At 44.6% G+C, this 9,000-nt stretch overlaps 2 pseudogenes; both read right to left on the reverse strand.

Annotated features, from left to right (window-relative positions):
* Positions 1–6,107: 6,107 nt before the first annotated feature.
* On the reverse strand, positions 6,108–6,749 carry LOC147024550 (zinc finger BED domain-containing protein 5-like; annotated as a pseudogene).
* Positions 6,750–6,790: 41 nt separating this feature from the next.
* On the reverse strand, positions 6,791–7,867 carry LOC147024551 (protein FAM200C-like; annotated as a pseudogene).
* Positions 7,868–9,000: the final 1,133 nt, after the last annotated feature.

Consider the following 9,000-nt stretch of genomic DNA (forward strand, 5'->3'; position numbering starts at 1 on the left):
CCAAAACATAACCTTTCGCAGAATGCGAAGGTAAATATCATGCTATATATCGATTTTGAGCCCTATCTCTCAATGATGAAGAATCACTTTAAAAAATTACAAGTCTGAAGACGACAGTGATTCACGAGCGGTATTTGACGATGTAGATTGTTTCAGAAGTCAAGGATTAGACAATGTGATAATTTTTGACAAAGTTAAAATTAAAAATATTGTCATCCGAGCTCTCAAAGTTTGGGCGATCGTATGATTTTTATGTCAAAATTTGCAATTTTCTAAGTTTTTGACCTTGTGACCTTGACATGAAAATGAAAAATCGGACAATGACAAGTTTTAGATAATTCATTTTGCTTTTCAAATACCGAAGAACCCATTCCATTCAGTCAATTCCCTCGGAGAAGATAGATTTTTAATCCGACTACCCCCTAAAAATGGCTATTTTGGGGGCGTGGCTCTGCCCATAATGGGCGTAGCACGCTCTCATCCAGGAAAACACAACTAGATATTGATATCGAACACATAACCAAGTTTCATCAAAATCGGATCAAAGTGCACGGAGTTATGCTCTGGACAGACAGACAGACATAATGATTATAGTGGTCACTGGCTGGCGCTCATGAACCAATCAGATCCGGATCCAGATCTTCACCAAAATTAAATCAATTCTTCCTTGTCACACACTCAACACTTTCACCAAATTTCGGCCGAATCCATCCACAACTTTTTGAGATATCGTGCGATATATTGTTTTTGGCCCTATCTCTTAATGGTGAAGAATCATTTCAAAAATTTTAGTAGTCGGATTCGGATCCGGATCTTCACCAAAATATAATCAATTCTTCTTCGTCACACACCCAAATGGTGCACAAAATTTACAAATGGTCAACAACGTAACAATAATCATAGGCTGCTAACTTCTCAGCCCAACGCTAAATGCGTGCAGAGGCTTGTGGGTTAATTCCCTTATTCTCATTGAATAGGGATTGCAATGGTGTGTGGTCGGTTACAAGTTCAAATTGTCGACAGAAGAGATACTGATGCATCTTTGTTACACCAAAAATACATGCGAGAGCTTCTTTTTCAACCATGGAGAAGTTACGCACTGCTGCTGACAAAGTGCGTGATGCATTGGCCACAGGCCGTAGTATACCATAATTACGTTGCTGTAACACACAACCAATGCCACAAGACGAAGCATCACAGCTGAGAACCAATGGTTTAGCAGTATCGTAGTACACCAACACTTTAGATGAACACAGAAACCGTTTTGCCTCAGCAAAACTTGGCGATGCGTACACCATCGCCATTCAACACCTTTACGAAGGAGTTTGTGGAGAGGCTCAAGGACGGTGCTTAGATTCGGAAGAAAGTTACAGTAATAGTTCAACATACCCAGGAAAGCTTTGAGCTCGGTCGTGTTCACAGGAGTCGGAGCATCCTTGATAGCTTCCGTCTTGGACGTGCTGGGCCTTATGCTATCAGCACTGACAATACGACTGAGAAATTCCACTTCCGGTAACATAAATCGACGTTTGTCACGTTTCACCTTAACACCGGCTTCAACAATATGTTTGAGAACTGCCTCAAGGTAACACAAATGTTCAGCATCATTGTGGCCGGTGATCAAAACATCATCTTGAAACACTACAACATTTGGAATTGCTTTCAGCAGATTCTCCATATTGCGTTGAAATATAGCAGTGGCTGATTTGATTCCGAAAGGACAGCGGTTATAAACAAACGACCCCTTGTGAGTGTTACAACATGTACACTTCTTGGAGTCCTCATCAAGCAACATCTGAGTATAAGCAGATTCCAAATCCAGGTGGCTAAACTTCTTTCCACCAGAAAGCGTAGTGAACAAATCATCTGCCTTGGGCAGAGGATAATGGTCCTGTTTGGAATACCTGTTGATTGTTGTTTTGTAATCACCACAAATCCGAACACTACCATCTGACTTTAATACAGGAACAATTGGACATGCCCACTCACTGAATTCAACAGGACTGATAACACCTCCATCTGCAGGTGGTCGAGCTCTGCCTCGATCTTTGGACGCATCATGTGAGGTACAGACCTCACTTTACAAAAGATTGGCTTAGCACTCTCATCCACATAGATTTTGGCTTCAACACCTTTAAAAGTGCCGACACCACCTCCAAACAATGAGGGATATTTCTCAAGAATGGCATTGTGATTAACATCACAAGCCATCAATTTGATCACAGGCCAATCGAGTTTGATGATTTCAGGCCAATTACACCCAAGCAATGTCGGCCCATTTCCCTGAATGATCCCAAGGGTAGTTTCCGTGACACATCATGGCAGATGAACTTCACCTCTGCACTACCAATCACAGGTATCAGTTCATTGGTGTAAGTTCACAACTTGGCGTTCACCGGTCTGAGTACTGGTCTCGCTGTCTCCTGGCTAAACAGCCCACTGAAAGTTTCGGAACTCATGATTGACTGGCTGGCCCCAGTGTCCAGCTCCATCTCCACGGCAATGTTATTCACCCTGACATCCACCACAATGGCTTTGCTTTTATCCAACATACTGAGCAAATCATGCTCCTTTGAAGCAGGAGTTATTGCTTCACCACCGGTCACTGGCGTGGCCAAACCGATCATGTGGTGATTTGTACTGTGTTGGGATGTCTGGTGACATCTTGCATAGATGGCCAAGTTCCCCACAGTTATGACAGGAGCAATGTTTGAAATGACACAGGTGAGGTAAGTACCTGCCCCCACAACGCCAACACAGTTTACCTGTTGGAGAACCCAACGATCCACTGCTCTGTTTCAGATGAGCTCGCATTACAGAACGAGGTGATGTGTTGATCAGATCTGTGAAATTGAGGATAGCTGGGCTTCACAGCTGATGATGATGAGCTCAGTTTGTTCACATCATTGCATGAACTCGGCTGGGAGCCTCGCTCTCTGCCGCTGATAGCACGCAGCCCCTCATCCATAGTCATGCAGGTAGTTGCGATTGACACAGCTTTAGTCAAATCGAGATCGGGAACAACCAACAATTTCCAGAGAATCGTTTCCTTCTTGATGCCAGTAACGAAAACATCTCTCAATATCTCATCCAAAGTGGCACCGAATTCACAATGTTCAGCCAATCTGCAAAGGTCAGCAGCAAACTCAGACACCGACTGACCTTCCTTCCTCCCATGAGTGTAGAACTTGTACCGGGACATAATTTTCCCGGGTTTTGGCTCGTAGTGTCTAGCCACAATCTCGATCAGTTCATCGAAGGTTTTGTCCTTCAGTTTATTGGGAGTAACCAGATCCTTCCTCAGGGCATATGTTGTTTTGCCACACACTGTGAGCAGAACGGCCCGGCGACAATCAGCATCTTCTGCAGCCGCCATCTTGTTTGCGATGAAGTATTGTCCCAATCGATCAGCAAAGTCTTCCCAGTCCTCATCTGGCTGGTACTCCACCAGAATCCCCACAGACGCCATAGTGAGCAATGCCGACTTGGCAAAGCACTAAACTCGTCGCCAATTGTGGCGTATCCAAACGATTGTGGGGTGAAAGGCCAGACACCACATAAGTCGAAGCTCCACGTTTATTGCCAGGGAGGCACACACTGCGCATGTGCGTGGCGGTAACGATCAAGTCAAATTAAATGGTCATGCACCAAATTTGTTATGGGGCTGTCCACTCACAGATCTCCACCCGATGTTGGTCAACATTTCATACAAGCAAAAAAAAAGAAACAGCTTTTAACTCGATACAAAAATATACCTTGAATTATACAAATGTGCATCACTCGTCGTGTGATGATTACATGATCAAAATGTCAGCGGACTTCGAAAATAAATGCTCAAGAATATCGCCAGAAAACACTTGCCTCCCATGGTAGCCATTGCATCCAATGAACTTATGACTCCAAGGACCGATGCATGGTGATCGAACTATCAGAAAATCTCCAAGGCGAACATGAGGAAGCTGACACTGATTGCTTTCCACACAGCAACAATGGGTGTGAATATTTTGGTGAGGGATTTGGGTACTGACATACCCATCATCCTATTGGCAGTGGGGATGCTCGGCAGATCTACAGAGGGGGAAAGTGCGAGTCAAAAAATCATCATGGACTGAGGAATCGGTAACATTCACCGCTACATTGGCATTTACGGCTTAGCCAGTGTTTTGGAGAACAAGTAACCCAGAGTGATGGCAGCACTGCCAGGGTGGCACACCTTCTCTGCTTGTAAATTTGCTGCAGCATTCCACAAAAAAGGGGAAATACGACAATATATAATCATGGAACAAGATGCTACAGGGAAGTACTGTACGTTGAAACGTTAAAAAAAAAAACTCGCAACCATGGACCATCCAGATGTTGAGGCATTACCCTCTTTCGTATGCACCATGTAGTCAGAATTCCACACTCTGCTATTCCATCTGTCATCCCTCAGATCAGCAAGCAGCAGCCACTTCGCTCTCTGCAGATCTGGATAAAATCACAAGCTGGTCCAACACTTGGAATGTCTCTTACAATCCTGACAAATCTCACACTTTTATGATGTCTCTCTGAAAGGACCGTCTGGAACCCCCTTCCCCTCCCATCTAATTTCTCAACAATCCTCTTGAAGAAACTCTTTCATTCAAGCTTTTGGGTCTCACTATTTGCCATGATCTTTTCTGGGAAAGCCACATTTCCAAGCTGGCCTCCAAAGCCAGTTGCCATCTGGGCATCCTCCAAAATGCAAAGTCCTTCTTCGGCACACCTGAGCACCAGACTACATACAAAGCTTTCGCCCACAGTCTGATGGAGTACTGCTCTCCCCTGTGGGCTAGTGCTCCCACCTCACAGCTTTCTCAGCTTCACGCTGTGGAAACCAAGGCTTTTAGGATCATTGTTATCTCCCACGATGAAGCTGAGTCTTTGGGTCTCTCACTCTCTCACCGCAGGCAGGTCGGTGGTCTTTTTGCCTTCTCCTGTCTCCTCTCCAGCCTCACCCCCCACCCTGCTCTGTTTGTTATCTGTCCCCCCCCCCATATTTTTACAGGGTGCTCAATGTCTGCCAGCAATGCCCTTCTGGTGAAACTACCAAAATCAAGAATCACTGCTCACCTTCACTCTTTCATTCCTCTTTTTTCACGCCTTTGGAACAAACTCCCACACTCTCTTCAATTACACTCTTCCCTCCAGGTCTTTAAAACAGCTGTTCACCATCATTTCTTATCTTCCCCCATGCAAAACCATGATCTTTTCTATCCCTGTTAATCCACCCCAAACCCACCTCCTTCAAATTTCCTGTTTTCCTTCCTGAAAGTCCCTATAATGTCCTTCTTGTTTACCCCGTGAACCCCACCCCATCCCTCTCCCTTCCACAGCTCTTCTAATGTCTCTATGTCTCCATTGTTTGTGCTTCCCTCTCCCACCCCTCTTGTCTCATGCTCCGTTTGTAATAAGTTCTGTGTGTTAGCTCTTATATGAGCCTCGACAATGTATACAAAAAAAGTACATTGCAGATATCAATGAAGCCTGACATGCCGTTTTCCAATGCATGAGTGGATGAGTACCCCTAGACAATCCTCTGGCAAATGTGAAGCAAATTGATTGTGCACTCCTCCCCCCCATGTGCCAAGACTCTTCAGATGAAGATTCAGCACGTTCAATTTGTCAGCATCCTGCGGGGATAGGCTTCCTGGGCAAAGCAAACGGCTCGGTGAGTACACCTCCTGCATGACTTTCCATGACCACACTTTTCCAATGCTGCAGGGAAAAGTATCTGCCAAAACAATTCTTAGAGATTGAAACAAAAATGAGGGCTAAATACACTCAATGCATGTTTGTTTGTTTACACCAGTGGTTCTCAAACTTTTTTTGACTACCACCCCCTTCTACCCTCTTGGACCGGCCCAATGCCCCCTCGTCTTATCGTTCGTGGTCAGACACCCGGTGGGCAATAGGATAGTCCGAATTTATGTAGATAGGAAGCAAAAATAACAGAACCCAAATATTTTCTGAATAATATTTTACTTTACTTTTCTATTTTATTTTGCACTACCTACAATGTTTCAGCAGAACAGATCCAGGTGAGGCGAACTGGGAATCTGTTATCACAGGCCCAAATACTGTTAGTGTCAAGGATAGGCCTGGTGACTCGCTGCGAGATTACGAACGTCTGGCTCCATCTCAGTGAGGTAGAGACGCAGATCGCCCCTCTTGGTAATGTCAAGGCGGTTTCGATACTTGGTCAGCAGCACCATCACGGCGCTGAACCCTCTTTCAATAAGGTATGATGTGGGGAACGCCATCAGCAGCAGTTCTACCTCTGTCCACATTGTGGGGTATTCACCCCGCTCCAGAATCCAGAATTTGCCGTATTCATGCTGCGAGAATCTTGCCTTCGCCTCATCATCATTCCACAAGTTGATAATTTCGTCCTGTAATTCGCGCTTCACATCTCAAATGTCACATTTGAATGGGTTGATCACCCATGCTGGCACCGACAGTTCGAGCATGTCTCTGAAACGCTGCTCCATATCTCCACGAATCTTCTCAAGGTGATTGCAATAAACGAGCAGCTCTTCATCAGAAACAGCAGTTTCCTTTGCCAACCGGGGAAAGTGGTACATATCTCTTCGGCCGAGGGTTTCCCTGTGCAGAGTCGCCTTGGTTACAAACGCGCCGATCACTTTCTTTGCTTTAATCAGCATCAAATGGTCACCCTGGAGTTTTTTGTTGACATCATTCAGTATACTGACTATGTCCCCGAGGTAAGCCACATCATGCTCAATCACATTCACTTTCTCCGATAACTGTATCAATTTCCGACAGAAACTCGACCACTGTCGAAGAGGGCATGGAAACAGGTCAAATAAGTGTCTTTGGACAACCATCGAACTTCGGTATGCAACAAGAGCCTCTCGAATGGTTCATCATTCTCCTGGCAAAGCTGACGAAACAGCCGATCATGCAGAGACGACACCTTGATTTTATTCACTGCTTTGATTACTATTTGGAGTGATGTATGAAGTCTGGTGCTGAGAGCTTTTGCTACAAGATGCTGGCGGTGCACGACACGGTGAATGGCGAACACGGACGGTACCTGGTTCTTCAGAAGCGCAATTTAACCACGCTGGCAGCCAACCATCGCTGGTGCCCCGTCCGTAGCGCAAGCGAGAATGTTCTCCATCGGTATGTTCTTATCAGTAAAGTACTTCTCCAACGTTTGGAAGATGGAAGAACCCTTCGTATCGGTCTGGAGAGAGCGGGCAAACAACAATTCTTCCACCATTTCCTGATCACGGATGAAGCGAACATAGCAGAGTAACAGAGCTTCACTGTCACGCAAAGTGGACTCATCCAGCTGGAAGGCGAAGTGCGTGATTCTCAGCTCACAACACAGCTTATCTTCTACATCTGATGACATTTCATCAATCCGCCTGGCCACGGAATCATTGCTGAGCACAATCGACGAGAGAACTGGATACGGATCCTGGCCCGTAACAGTTTTTATCACTTCCACAACAGCCGGTTTGATCAACTGTTCGCCGATTGAATACGGTTTTCCAGATCTGGCGATGAGCAACGACAGCTTATACGACGCTTCCAGTCCTTCATCCACGAGCTTTTGGCTGGCTTTGAACATTGTGGTTACCGTGGATCGCTTCTCAAATTTCTGTTTCAGCGATTGGAAATAGCTGACCTCTGCGCGAGCCTGATCACTGTGATTTTTACTCAGGTGCTCGCTCAGTCGAGATGGTTTCATTGCTTCATTGGACAGCGTGATACCACACAACAAACACATCGGTAACTGCGTGTTCGTCAGGGATGGAATGAATCCATACTTGATGTATTTAACGGAATACTGACGACACTTTTTCTTTGAGGCCGACATCTTGAAGCCGACCGGACGTGAAGCTTTTTTGAATGATGAAATCAATACGCCAAGATGTCGAGAGACTAACACCAGTGATAAGGACAAACAATAATTATATATTTCCGGTCTCTGGTCAGCGCGTATCGATTTTGAGCCTGCGCGTCAAAAAAAGTATTTCTTCATATTTCCAAGGGTAGCTACAACAACGCGCGCCTAAAACACAATGTCGCACTGCCTCAGTACTCGCGCCTCACTGGGAATTGTGCTGCCGGATCATAACACATGTATATGGTATTCACACCATGTGTGTATTAAAAAAAACAAAAACACTGACTTGCATTGTTGGTAAACAAGTCTGTAATATGCTTGAAGAACTAATGATTTTCAGAATAAATACATTTTAAAATGTGTTCATTATTTACAAAAAGGCCTACCTGTCCCATTGCCTGTCTTTAATTTCTCTCTGGACGGCGCCATAGCAAACGAGGAGGACCGCAACAGGCATTGTATGGCCAATTTGCTGAATGGCGCCGGGTAACCTGTTCCGACTGCAGGAAGCCAAATGAGCGCTCCTAATCGCCACTGCTCCTCGAAATCGCCAGTGCCCCCCAAATCATTGCCAGCGCCCCCTACCACTCGTGGAGTCTGGAGCGCCCCCCCCTGAAAGTTCCCAGCGCCCACTGCAGGGCGGTAGGGACCACTTTGAGAACCACTAGTTTACACACACATACATATATATACATATATATATATATATATATATATATATATATATATATATATATATATATATATATATATATATATACACACACAGATACATCAAGATATATATATATATATATATATATATATATATATATATATATATATATATATATATATATATATATATATATATATATATATATACATATACTGAACAAAAATATAAACGCACCAACCTAAATATCTAAGTCAAGATTGCCATTATGGGAAAATGGTCAAACCGATGATATGTTTGAGCAATGGTTCCTTTGTTTTGCTCAAGACAGATGTTCCCATTGAAATTGACCACTCTGAGTGTGTGGACTCACACGTTGAGTAATCTTTCCCATGAGCACCATGGGGCTTGACAGAGTGATGGTCAGTGAGCGTGACCAGGACACAAA

Source organism: Eptatretus burgeri, chromosome 6, assembly GCF_056783735.1.
Source record: "Eptatretus burgeri isolate ZD-2024b chromosome 6, Ebu_testis_v1, whole genome shotgun sequence".
NCBI classification, from domain to species: Eukaryota; Metazoa; Chordata; class Myxini; order Myxiniformes; family Myxinidae; genus Eptatretus; species Eptatretus burgeri.